A 15,037-nucleotide genomic window follows, 5' to 3' on the forward strand; every position below is an offset into this window, starting at 1 on the left:
TTGCTCAGTTAGTTGGACCGGCTTCCCAGAACAACCTTCCTTTTGTTTCGGCCCATTTCGGGTTTAACACTTATTATTTTATATTTATAAAGTATTTACTTACTTCCTCAGAACTGTAATCTACGCACTCGCTAACTGCTGCTCCCTCCGTTTCATAATATTAGATGTTTGACTTTTGCTTCCCATGTTTGATCATTTGTCTCATTCAAAAAAATTATGAAATATTATTTATTTTGCTTGTGACTTACTTTATTATCAAAATAAATTTAGCACGATTTGTTATTTTTTTTATATTTGTACTAAATTTTTAATAAGACGAATGGTCAAACGTTGCAACTAAAAAATCAAACATCTTACATTATGAAACGGAGGTAGTAATGTTTAGGTCTGGTATTGTTCTTTCTAAAAAAATTATGTTTAACTTAAATACATTTAAAAAATAAGTTCAATATTAAATATGCTTTTGAGTAACTTAACCATCAACATAAATGAAAATTCATTTTCATGAAATTACAGTACTGCATTGTGGAAGAGTAAAAATAAGTAACTATGTGAATAAAAATTCACAAGTAAACACAGCACTTTTTTTTTCTAATACAAGTAAATTCACATCATACAGTTACTAACTAGTTTTCATGTTATTACAAGCAGCTACAGTACTAGAGTACCTCTAAAAATTGATAGAAATTCTAGTAATTTTTTCATAATAACTACGTCCCTAGAGAAGTAAAGAACAAGAATAAATCTAAATAATTTGATGGACATAGTAAATCCAAAGTCAAACATATACTAAAAAAGTTAATAATGTCATTTATAATACAAGGGAGGGAGTACTTCTCGACGAGCTCATCTTTTGGTTTTGCTTATACTTATAAGCTAAAATTTAAATATTTAATCTTAAATTTAGAGTTGATTTTAGAGTTTTTTTATTTTAGTTTATTTTTTCAGTCTTTGCTTTTAGGTCATAAGAACACATGTCTATAAAAGTTTTAATCAAATCATTATCATCTCTAAATACGTCATGTTGTTTTTGCCACAAAAGGCAAAAAGATGAGCAAATCATTAACATAGCCCTACTAGGGAAAGATGAGCTCCCAAATATATAAACTAATACACAGATTTATGAAGTGCTTATTGCACGAAAAAAACTTTTACAATAGTTTTCCTATATATGAATGGTAGATATGAATGGTAGGTGACTAAATAAAATTGATGTTCCGTTTAATTTCCTAGAGTGATTTGGGTCATTTAGTTATTACACTAATTTTAAATTTATACATTTTACATTGGCGTGAAAAGATTTCATTTGTTTTTATATTAGTATAGATAGTTTTGTCAAAGTACTTGTTTGTTTCATGATATTTACTCTCTAATCTCAGCTTTACATACGGGGAAATGATAACACGTGTTCAGTAACTATGGCGTCAAAAACAAACGCTATCAAAAAAACTGCCCTGTAACCACTTACATTCAATTTCGGCATGACAGCTAGCTTAAAAGTTTAATTATTTACACCACCGAGTTTAGCATAAGCTACAGATCTGTGAAAATATTCCCAATAGCGTATTTAATTCATCTCAATTGTTAATTACAACAACTTCTTTGCATCTTGTAAAAAGACTCTCAGTAGAGTATAATTCTAACCCATCAACAAGGTTGACCAAACAACTTTCACCCGCATCTTGTAAATACCACAGCTAATCTCGTCCTCATTAGAGCCTCTAGTGAATGGGGTGAACTTCAAACTACGACTGACGACATGATTCTGATGAATATTATGGGCATGGATATTCAATATCAACATCTCTTTTCTGGACACTGCTACGACCACGTCGCAGCAGCTGCACGACTCTGTCATCACCAACTGCGTTTGCAGAACCGACATCACTGTCATACAGTACAATATCATTCGGAACATCTGTTGTGCAAAGCCGTAATTTTCCCATGAAAAACTTCAGAAATCTGACAGAATCTTGATCTCAACAGTGCCCTCCAGTGCTTCCTTAACACAAGCAGTTACAAGTTCCACCTCACTGAGCCTACTCTCCAAGGTTTCAGTCACAATCTTAAACCGACGAGTGTAGACTTTCATTTCAAGCAATCCTTTACTAAATTCCTTGTCATTGCACTCTTCATTCTCCTTAATCTTCAAATTTATCTCAAAAAATATTTCACCATAAAAAACAATTCCTCTAGTTGGTCCTGTGAGAATTATATCTTCATTCTACAAGAAAAATTACACAAGACGTTAGCCATATGTCACACTAATGATATATATAAAATAAATGATAATTATCCATAGAATATAATAGTATTGTTATTATTTATTAACCACCTTAAACCTGTACGCAGATTCATATTAAATTGATTTGCTAGCAACCTAGGCAAGAATTTGGACTGAGCTCATCAAAATTCACACAATCATTTAATTGCAATAATTATATATGATGACATGATCAATCAAATTAAAATATAATGACATGACTTAATATTTGAATACATAAAAAAAGTAGGTATTTGTGTTTTGTATGAAACTAGTCCAAGTCATGCATATAGACAACTCAAATGTAGCTAGGTTTAGTATGCCTTTAACTGTACATAACTGTAAAGAAATTAGTTCGATGTATTATGTGAAATAGGAGAGATTAATAGTCTGAAGAGATACTCTTTAAAATACCTCTGACTGGATAACTTGGCAATTGTTCCTATTGCGCCGGAAAGATGGTGATGCAGTTAAAATCTAATCCATCTCTGACTATCACAGTCCCATATAGATTGATAGGGTAGCCAACATCTGATGATTTTACTTTCAGAGATATTACATTTAACGAGCTAGTCAAAATGTGATCCTCTGGGATAATTGCGTCTGTAAAACGCATTGGACCATATTGCACTGACAAAATTGAAAATGGAGTTAGTTTGCAACAGGGAAGAATAGTGTGTTAACAAAAGTATACGTTTGATAATGTCTCTAGAGGACAAAAGTTTTCATAAGGTAAACAGGGTTGTCCCTATCTTTTGAGCTGTTACGGAAATACAATTATGAAAATTATTTTAGTTGTTTCAGAAACAAAATTATTGCAGTTGAGAAAGTATCTGGCTACTTTTTAATCTTCTATATACTTCAGAAAATCCAACCATACACCTGTCCATTTGCTAAATAAGATCTATGAGGTCAGAGAGAGTATATGTTCAATAGCATACTGCATGGGATATTTTACAACTAGGGAGAAACTGAACTAAATCCATCGCAATATCTGCTCATCTTAGCAAAACCTAAACAGTATGAGCTGTCTAATTCTTCATATAACAGCTTACCTGTGTTTGGCTTGGACCTGCCCGAAATGAGAAAATTGATCATTTGCATCTCATCCACAGGAGGCAAACTACAATTTATCTGCTTGGTACCCCCCCCAATGGCCCCATCATCCCTGACATCGCATGATCTCCCTCCTCATCCACCACCCTGGCTCAAGGACACTAACATTTCAGGCCCCCACACCTAAATGTCACTCACCGTCGGTGTCTAGCCCGTCCAGTGCAAGGTCTCCAATGAGATATAATTTACTGCCAATTTGCATTTTGCAATCACTGGAAAAACAAGACCCTAGCTGCTGGTGGTACTAGCACTGACTATCTATGCCAAAAGTGACAAACAGTCCTTTTGGGCAGTGTGGCAAGTTATCAATTGCAAGATAAGGAGTGGCGAATGATCAAGAGCCACTGTGAAGAGTGGCACATGATCAAATTTCTCCAGTCAGTGAGGATCCCATCTAGTGAATTTTAAGGTAGTTTGCTCCACTAAAAACATCTCCCAAATAGATACATGATAAGATATGAATCGGATATCTTTGTCTAATCTTTAATAGAAGGTGAGCAAATCATTTTTTCTGTGCTTATTGCATTGTTTCCAGTTCATGTGCCTGAAACTATTGGTCTGCCTTCACTCCACGTGTTTGATTGGATTATCAAAATCATGTGCATAGTGGGTGTGCGTTGATTTATGGAATATTGCTAGAGATGAGCGTAATCTTGCAGTGTGCTAGAAAAAAAATTGCAGTGTATTGATAACAACAATATGATAGACTGGAGTAATAATTAGATTGTTGATGTGGCCTTGACACATACTCTCCTTGTCAAGGTCGAAGATGGTGAGGTTTAGGAAGCAGGCACGTGTGTAGTAGCTGATCCCTGTCTTGGGGTCATGCTCCCAATACTGGGAAGCCAGAGCACTACTCCTCGCCCACCTCTCCTTCATCTCCGGCGTGTCCCGATAACTCGTCGGCCTCGGCCACCGGGGCTTCAAGCTCTGCTCCCGTCGCTTCTGTTTCGCTGCTTCCGCCGCCGCCTCCTCGTCGTCCTCCTCCACAAACAATGGCAAATCGAAGACATCCTCCACGGTGGTTCTTCAAAACCTAATCCATATGTATATATATTAATAAAATTCATATGTATTTATACTAATAAAATTGAAACATATCGGAAAGTCGACGGATGGGAACGAAAAGGCTGGAGAAAGGAATTATTTATATCAAAATAGTAGCAATAGTCTCCCACCTCTTCCTCCTACACCGCCGCCACCGAGCTTGTGGTTGGGGTTAGGGAGCTCGTGGTTGGGGTTAGGGACTTAGGGCCTGTTTGGGGGAGCTGGAAATTCTGAGAAGCTAGCCGGAGATTCTGGAAACTTGAGATTCTAAAAAGTTGAGAGGGCTCTGTTTGGGGGAGCTTCTGAGAATTTGTTGGCTAGTGTCCTGAGAGGCTGAATTGTCTGAAATACCCTGAAGTAGAAGGGGATTCTGCTTATTTCTACATTGGTTGGTTTAACTACATCAATGTACATAAATGTTTTTATACAATTTTTAAAAAATGTAAATTGTCATAAAGGTAGTCAAGAAAATTATAATTTCCTTTTTGAAGGCAATAAGAAAGTTAAATTACTTATGTAATAGGTTCCGTGCATATTACTTTGCCACCGCGATGTGTTCATAAATAAAGCACATACAAAATATTGCACTTTGTTGTGTTCATCAAGCACATAGCAAAATACTACTTCGCCAATACCATATGTACACCAAGCACATAACAAAGAACAACCTAAACCACTTTCATATTTCTATATATTGCGTCCTCTGTCCGCCATCAAAGCATTTGCAATAAAATCTCGAAAGACGCACATATCACCATCATTGGATGTGGTGCTAACATAATTGTCTTCTTCTTCAGGTGTATTGATAGGTGGCATATACTCTTCATCATTGTCACATCTCTCAAAAAGAACATCAGCCAAAGCACTATCACGGATGAAATTACGAAGGGCTATGCAAGCAATTATAATCAACTTTTGCTTCTCCACAGGGTAGCTAGGCATGTGCAACAGAATTCGCTATTTCATCTTCAACACTCCAAATGCACGTTCAATCACATTACGAGGAGAGGAGTGAGCATGATTGAATACCAAACTATTGGAATGTATATGTACAATAGGTGTATTGTTTGTGCTAGGTGAACATGGATTTTCAGCATAACTAGCATAAAAAGAACCCTATACCTGAACAAGTTCCATTTGAATCATCAAAATAACTAGCAGCAATTTGAGTAACCAAACCAGTTCACCACACATAAAAAATTTCAGATCCGAGCTAAGTGCAAAATAACACTAAAATAGATAAAAGGGGAAGAAGGAAAAAGGAACTCACCCTGTCCAGGTGTAGCACCGGAGGTGGAGGGGGCGAGAGAGGGAGTCACTGAACTCCGGCGAGGGGGACAGGCCCTAACAGCCGGCTAGAGGAGGAGGCCGCTCGTCGAAACTGAAGGAGGACGCCGCGCTCCGACAGAGGAAGGCTCGCCGCGCCCGCGGATCCTGCGCTGGAGAGGTGGCGTCCCGAACTGGGGAAAGAGGAGGCTGCCTGCCCCCGGCAACAGGAGAAGGCCGCCCGTCGCTAGTGGAAGAGACGCCGAGCTCCCTACTCCGGCGAGAGGGCGTGGGGAGGAGCAGGACGCCGTCGTCCAGATCCACGGACGAGAGGCCCTTAGGGCTAGGGTTACTCCGGACTTATAAAAGAGAGAGAGAGACGGATGAGGTTGGGGTTCGTAAGTTGAAACCATAACGATATCTGGGCTCGCTAAGGCCCACGGGATTGGAGAAAATAGAAAGAAAAAAAAAAGGTAGGGAAATATTTGGGATTCGGAATATATATAAGAGAAACAAAATAAGGAAGGAAAATAGGAAAAAATGCGAATAGGTGTTTTTTATACTAGAACTCACCAAATCACCTATTGGGAAATGGAACTTGTAGTCTCCCGAGGGCACTCTTTCGATCTCGAACAGACATTAGGTTTGGACCATCAAGCTGTAAGTGCCTTATTGTATTCGTTAATCGTGATTCAGGTAAGGTGTAAAGACGTTTCATCATATTCGTTTTTTATCGCATCGTTTCATGCAGGGTTTCACTTATCGCGGAGGCCCTCCAAACCGCTCATGCGCAAAATAAGACAATAGATTTTAGCTATATAGTAGTTAATTTCATTATTTATAATATTAAATAGCTATTAAAAATAAGACAATATTTTATCTTTTATCATTTATCAGCAAAAGAAAACAATTGTGGTAATTATAGATAAAACCTTTTATATCTATGTTATTAGTGATTCAAATATTAATACTACAAAATAGACTAGGATGAAAGACCATGCATGATAAGAGTTAAAATTCAATTATGGTTGTTGTTGTAAGTTACTCCGTCTGTCCCTAAATGTTTGACGCCATTGACTTTTTTATACACGTTTGGTCAATCATCTTATTCAATTTTTTTAAATATGTAAGCTATAAATAAAATGATATAAAAATATTTAGTAATTTTGAATTTTTAAATAAGACGAATGGTTATAAAAATATCAACGGCGTCAAGTATTTAGGAACGGAGGCATAACAAGCAGACGTGGAAAGTTAATTAGCCAAAAAAAAAAGACTTCTGGGTTACATGACACGCGGACACAGTGGAGTAAACGGGAGAGCAATATTTCTTCCAACCTTAAGAAGCTGATTAGACGAGTTTCAAATAAAAAAGGAACTGATTAGACAAGCGGCCAACACACTAGTATGATAATTCAAAAATAAATACATAAATGCAATTAAAATTATGACTAAGCTGCCTCAGATCGCAGCTCAGCTTCATAGGCGATGAAATGGTGTCCCAATGGAGGTGTCCTATAATGTAACCACGTCGAGATGACATGCTCAGTTGCATATCCAGTTGAACGTGAATTTCAATAAACATATGTACAGAAATGAGACACTTTTAACGTAAAATGAATGAAACGCGGTCATTGACTCGTGGGCTCATAGATAATGGGATCTAATTATCGACGAACGCGTCAACGGTTAAGCCAGAAAATCTTAATCCAATAAAATGGAGGTGCATGTCAAGTAGGCAGGATTCTCAATTTTTTTTTACAGGGCAGGATTCTCAAGTTGTGTTTAGATTCCAAGTCAGATGTTTGATCAGATGTCAGAAGGGGTTTTTAGACACAAATAAAACAACAAATTACAGATTCCGCCAAGAAACTGCGTGACGAATTTTTTGAGACTAATTAATTTATTATGAGCACATGTTGGTCACTGTAGCACTTATGGCTAATCATGGTCTAATTAGACTCAAAAGATTCGTCTCACAATTTCTGTCATAACTGTGCAATTAGTTTTTTTACATCTATGTTTAATGCTTTATTTATGTGTCCAAAGATTAGATGTGATGTTTTTAGGAAAAGATTTTAGGAACTGAACAGGGCTGGACGCAAACAAAGCAACATCACGCATTGGTGTTTCAGATAGCACCTAGGACGCGAGACAGAAGGGATAGATGCAACCGTATACTATTGTTCGACCGTACAAAGTACCCCAACGATGTACTGCTTATTAACTAATTTTGGAGAATCATGTGGACTCTTGCTTTAATTAATCAGCAGGTAATCAATAAACAAGGCAGCCACTTGCATATATAGAGTGAGAAATTTCACTGAAATTATGAGATTGGTTATGGCCATGTCGGTCTATGATTAAGTGTGTGCTTAACATGAGAGCTGATTTTAAATTTTAGAATTTGGTTTTGGATTAACTTTAGAGTTTGTTTTTGTCAGTTTGGTTGTCCAGCTCTGTTTTTATAGTTGCTAAATAAAAGTACAAACAAAAAGATCTATGGCTGCTTTAGTCTCGTTTTCTTGTCACCAGGAGGAATAGAGGAATTAGAGAACTGATTGGCGCAGAGCCATAAATTGTCACGTTAAAATTTAGGTATGCCACAATTGTTTAGGTAGTTCTTTGGATGGTTGCTACAACTATGACAAGTCATACTTCATTAACTAATTGGTCAATGCAGCCTACACTTTAGTTTTACTTTAAATCATGAGACTACTCAAGTCTCAAACGTGGAATATTGGAGTAGGTTGTAGTTTTGTCATCCAGGATTTGAACTCAAGACCTTTGTCTTTGATACTATGTTAAGTTGCATGCATCGATCAATATAAAAGCATAAAAATACGGGCAGTTCACTTTATACACTCCAACGTATCCTAGTTAAGATGTGATTAATTGTCACGCAGTTGGTTATAAAAAACAGTGTACATACTAGTGCCGCACAAGATTTTCAAGATTTTTAATATAAAAACTTTTATACCAAATATACCGTTTAGAAACTCAAAAAACGTACATCTATAATCGATAAACGACAATTAGAAAATATCGTTGCTACTACACAACATGCTCATTCGGACGATCGAGCAGCTAGCTATGGTCCAAGTTTGTGGGCTGATATCATATTGCAATTGATAATAGACACAAACGGATGGGATGTTATTGATGTTAAATTGGGAGTTCATTGCCTGGGAATCTGTAACAGTGCCAATGCCTTCTTTGAGCAAGTTCAATAGTATAGCAAATTACTAGCTCTAATTTATCTATAGTCAATCTAATTGTCAATTAATACAATAGTTACCTACAAAACATCAATACATGGTCCCACATGTCATACACATATTTTGTCTTGGAGTCCACGTACAGCTAGCTATAAATTAGTAGCTCACATCTCTTCTCTCTCTACTCTTATCTCTCTAAATTATGCTTATAGTATGCTATTGTACCTGCTCTTAATCGTACTCCATTATTCTGGACATGACAGTGTTACATACAATTAAGCATGTGCCGGCACAGCATTATATTGCCGCCATTTGTCAACCGATCATGTGGAAAAACATGCAGGCATTGGTCGTGAAAAACCAGCGAATAGCCATCGCCATTTTGAAATGCACGAATTTTGGGCCAATAGGGATCAATATGGACCTTTGCAATAAACCTCGTGTGTTAAATCTGTAGCCCTATATTAAGTGAATCTAGACGCACACACTGACCATATACACCAATCAGTTGATGAATCTAGATAAAATCATAAATTCTTAAAATATGGAATGGAGTAAGTACTAGTTTAAATCTACGATGTTGTCAGCGTTTTGTCAAATTTTTTGCATTTCTATGAATTTAATCCTCAACACACCTGCTTTCTAGTATTAATCAAGTAAAAGTTTGTACGTCAGTTTGACAGTTGCTATGCTATATATGCTTTTGAGGTCCTGTTATTTATTAGGTCAGTAACCGGCATGAAAAACATAGCAGTAAATTAATATATTATTAATTAATTATTAGATATAAAAAATCAAAATTGATTTTAAAGAATTTTTATAAAAATTTTTAGTAAAAAAAATATACTTATTTTGTGTGCACGAAAAACAAGAGAATTTAGGTTACGAACGGCATGAATAGCCTTTAATATTAATATATAAAAAATGCATATGCTACTCTAGAAATGTGTGGTATGCTCGAACACAGGAACACCTATCAAATTAGCCTTTAAAAAACTACAGGTAATCTCCTATCAGATCTCCCAAAAGAGAGAAAGGTCATGGCACTCTAATGAATAATGCCCACGTTCTTCACCTAAAAGTTGCACCATGATTAATGATTATTAGTAGATCAGTGCTCATGGTTATTCCTTCATGTCCATCATATATCGTTGTGGCTCATCAAGGTGGATTAATCAACAAATTAACACCCATGCCTAATTGTCTAGGGCAATATGGGGTGTCTCACATGGATATATCTGGCACTATCTGCACTGCCACTTTACACTCCAGCTGATGACAGGGTTACTACGTGTTCAGCTGCCGTCGCTGTTTCGTTGCAAAGTTTACACTCCAATATCGTAGTGGTGGGGCCTCTCTCGTTAGCCGCCTCTTCACGCAGCGCGGATCATCGTTATTCGCCATTGAAAATTTATCGGTTCTCTTATTTGTCTCCCATGCATTGTCTAATACTACTTTCATATTTTTTATATGATACCATTAAAGTTTGGTCTATATTTGACCACTTAACTAAATAAACCAAATTTTAACACAAAACTAGTTCACCCGCGGTACCATCAGCGCCTATCTGTAGCCTCCGGTCTTTAATAGATAACGATAGCGATGACCATTTTTCACATGTAGACAATTACATTATTATTTATTTTCTTGTTTATGAACAAATGTACTTTAAGTATAAATTATTATATATTTGCATTAAATTTTAAATAAGATAAACGATCAAGCATATACTTAAAATTTAGTTAATGGTGCCATCTATTAGAATTGAAGGGGTATCTTTCACTAGGTTTTTAACTCTAGCCACAATTTTCCGTATAAATGTTCTAATGTTATGTGTTTTGTCTAAAACAATGATTATTGTAGTAAAATGTGTAGTACTAAACTTCTCTAGAATCTTAGTCCTCGTTTTTGACGCTTATAAGCCAAAATTTAAATTTTATAACTTAAATTTTGATTTAACTTTTGGGGAGTTTTCACCGTAATTTCTCTTTTAAGTCGTTACCTGAAAAGGTTTACCTAAAATCATTTTTAGTCATTACTAAATTGCTTTACTTATGTTTAATTTCAGCAAAAAGCAATGAAGCTGTCACAAGAAATTCAACTGGACTCTTCGGAGGCCCGGTGAAAAAGATATTTTTCACGTCAATCTTCATCAGTAACGATCGGGCCGGCGCGTGGCCTGCAGGCTAGAATTGGGCTGCATTTCAGACTTTCCTTCTACAAGGGGAGCTAGCTTGGGCTGCTTTGTTTTGACTGTCTAAAACATAAATCCCAACTCGATTGATCTATCCATACAAAAGTCCAGAATCCACACCAGGATGTCAGCACCCTGTTCATCCCAAAACAGAAGCATCCTGCTCGCAGCAGGATGAAAATGATCGGAAATGGTACAGCGTTTTTTATGTTTATAAATTTAAATGTTTGTTTTCGCTGAAATTAAGTATACAATTATGGGTACAACTCTTTATACATGATCTTATTGAGTATTTTGTTATGATTTGATTTATTACTATAGGAACTTTAAGCAAAATATTTCAAGAAACTCCGGATTTATGTCAAATAGTCATTCTCACATTGCATGATGATAAAAAAAACATAGTTATTAATGATAGATTGACCATTTATATATATGTGTGTAAACTTTCTATGCAGAAACTGTATATAGGCTACGTGTAATGAAGGTCCAATGAAATCAGATTGATCTATGTAATGTAAGCATGCACATGCACGTGCAAGAGAAAAACACAGTCGGTTTTGTGGATTTTGCGCGTGTAGTGCAGGGCCACTGTGGCTTGGTGCTACAATGGCCGTGCACTCCAATCAACTTTTGCTATCGAATTCAAATCAGCTAGTTGTGGCGGAGTTCATCGGGAATAGCCAAAATAGAACCAGGGTTGAGAAAATTTTGAATAACAGATGAAACAGTAGTATTTTGAGATGGAGGGTGGTACCGTGGTAGTATATAGCACCATCAAGAATTCAAGATGACTTACGCTTAGGGGAAAACCATATCTTCAGTTTCAAAGGACGAGGGCCAAAATGCCAAAAAGAAGGGTGAAATCACAATTGTATTCCAAAGCAGGGTTAAGAACACAATTATCCCTATCATAGAGAGTAGTTAAGGAGAGATATCAGATTTTCCAAGCACATTTAAGTTTAACAATCCAGAGCAACACAATAATGTAAATGTCCAGTAAATGTTCTTAATTTCTACATATAAATGCATGGTTTTCGTTAATTAATTGTACTATGTATCAACATGCATGCATGCATCAACATGCACGGACACTTATGTTCAGTTATATACCTACCTTTTCTCAACAAACAAGATAGTTCTTCATACCTACGTATATAGCTAGAGAGCGTATGCAAAGCAACGACGTAATAGTTGGCTTATCTTGCAGAATGCACAAACAGCACCAACATAATATGTATTATGTATGCATGTACGTCGCAAATGGCAATACTAGCCTGCAACAAGATCTTTGGTGCGTACTGAAATGGATAATCTCTAGGAGTATTTTGTCTCAAAAAAGAGGTAGCGATAGACGTGTCAATATGTACAGTTTCCTTCGAGTAAAAGACAACAGGTATATCAAATGGGCAAAACAACACCAATCGCAGCAAGCAACTCGTCGAACGTGTGTATGTCTAGATTAGGCATCACCTCGAAAGCTTGTCTTCCTTCTCTAAGAGCCTTGCAGCAACTACTCCACCGCTGAACGAGAACTGTGTGCTCCTTCCTGACTTTACTCTTATCATTCACTGACCTACCTATCAGGTATACAGCCTACTTCTTCATAAGAGGGAACCTGAGCACCTCTGAAAATATAGCGCAGGACATAAATAGCATCTTCTGTAGGTCGGGTATTTTGACTCTTCCAACTTGCTGAACAGAATCATATAGGCTCAATGTCTTGTATATGCGGATTGGAGTTTCTTTGCTAATTTTTAGTTCAGATATATCGGCTGACATACCTCTAACACCATAGTTGGACTCAAAGGGAATGTTCTTCACCTTGTAATACTTCTTTCGCTCATTGCTTGCATAGTCTGGAACAATCTTAGGATCGAGGTCCGGGAATTTGTGCCACATCCCGTGTGACTTAAAAGCAACCAGATACAGATTGTGGTAATCAAAAAGGATGCGGACACGGCCATTAGCATGATTCAAGGCTAAATCACTTCCAGTTTTAGGAAATAACACGATCTCATAATAGCCTTGCATGCACACAGGCTTTCCCTCAACGGTTTCCATTGCTCTAGTTGTGATTCGAGAGATGATGCTGTTAATCAGAGAGGAATAGGTGTTTTTTATACTAGAACTCACCAAATCACCTATTGGGAAATGGAACTTGTCCGTCGCCATCCACTCCTCTCTTGATATATAATCTAGTTTCTGCTATGGCCCCCAATAGCATATCCTCTCAATCGATCGATCTTCAATTAGCCTGCATCATCACCACATCAATATAATGAATAGACGGATCATATCAAATATCACCATCATCATCGACAAAACTGTACTGCATCACTGTCATGCATGCATGGCACATCTAGAATATATATTAAATTATAATGGTATATTTACAAATAGATGAACTGTAATGGTATAATTCAAAACCTTAAAAATTGTAATGACATGGATCCAATTAACCCTAAATTGTAATGGCATATCTATAAATATATGAATTGTAATGGCATATTTTAAAACCGTAAAAAATATAATAGCATGGACTATCCAATTAACCATATTGAAGGGTTAATTGGGTCAGGTCATCGTCATCAGACGACGACAAGGAGATCAGTATATCAAAATGTATGTACGATGATCAATCAAATGATAAACATTACAATGAAGCATGCATATGGATTATTACTTAGGTGTTAACCCCCCTACCCAGCGACCAGCGAGCTTGGCACGGCGCGGCCATGCCACACCTCGAAGCACACATCCTCGACGGCGCGAAGATGCGGTCGGCGCCGGCGCACGCCGCGTCGTTGCTGCCGTCGACGTCTGGTCACTGGAGGCGTAGGTCGCAGGCGTGACGATAGCCCATGGTGCGAGCAGCAAGGGGCTAGCGCGTGGTCGGCGCGGACGCACGGACACACGGAGGCGGTGCGGCCGCTCAGGGGAAGGCCGTCCGCCGCCGGCAGCTGCGCACCAAAGTCTCAGGCGGCATGCCACACCTCGAAGCACGCATCCTCGACGGCGCGAAGATGCGGTCGGATCCGGCGCACGCCGCGTCGTTGCTGCCGTCGACGCCCGGTCACTGGAGGCGTAGGTCGCAGCCGTGACGGTAGGCCATGGCGCGAGCAGCAAGGGGCTAGGGCGTGGTCCGCGCGGACGCACGGACACGCGGAGAAGTTGCGGCCGCGCAGGGGAAGGCCGTCCGCGCCGGCAACAGCGCACCAAAGTCTCAGGCGGATGCCACACCTCATGCACGCTTCCTCGACTGCGCGAAGATGTGGTCGGCGACGGCGCACGCCGTGTATGCATGCACGATGCTGCCGGCTGTGGATCTGGCCGGACGAACGGGAAGATCGAATAGCTAGCAGGTAAGTAACCCTAGCGAGCGGTACGGTGTGGAGAGCACCGTGAAGGTAAGCTAGGGCTCTGGCCTACCTGGATCTAATTAAGCTGCGGAACAAACCTCGATCGATTTCGCGAAATGGAAGCAACCAGCCAGGACAAGAGGAAAAAAATGGTGCGAAAAAATGAAGAGAGAGAGAGAAGTACCGGAGAGGAAGTACCGGAGGCGGAGGAGGAGAGGCGGAGACGGCGGCGTGCCATGGCCATGCCGCACGCACGCACTGCGAGTGTTTGTTTAATTGTTTATGTGCTCTACCCCTACCCAAGCAACGAATAGCAGTAGGCTGTCCGTGAGCGTGCTTGCTCAGTTAGTTGGACCGGGCCTTCCCAGAACAACCTTCCTTTTGTTTCGGCCCATTTCGGGTTAACACTTTATTATTTATATTTATAAAGTATTTACTTACTTCCTCAGAACTGTAATCTACGCACTCGCTAACTGCTGCTCCCTCCGTTTCATAATATTAGATGTTTGACTTTTTGCTTCCCATGTTTGATCATTTGTCTCATTCAAAAAAATTATGAAATATTATTTAT

The 15,037-nt window shown here is 38.5% G+C and overlaps 1 pseudogene; it reads right to left on the reverse strand.

The window, feature by feature from the left end:
- Positions 1 to 1,626: 1,626 nt before the first annotated feature.
- LOC121056687 lies at positions 1,627 to 13,168 on the reverse strand (annotated as a pseudogene).
- Between the last annotated feature and the right edge of the window lie 1,869 nt (positions 13,169 to 15,037).

The sequence above is a fragment of the Oryza brachyantha genome, unplaced genomic scaffold (assembly GCF_000231095.2).
Source record: "Oryza brachyantha unplaced genomic scaffold, ObraRS2 ChrUN-Ctg61, whole genome shotgun sequence".
Taxonomy (NCBI): domain Eukaryota; kingdom Viridiplantae; phylum Streptophyta; class Magnoliopsida; order Poales; family Poaceae; genus Oryza; species Oryza brachyantha.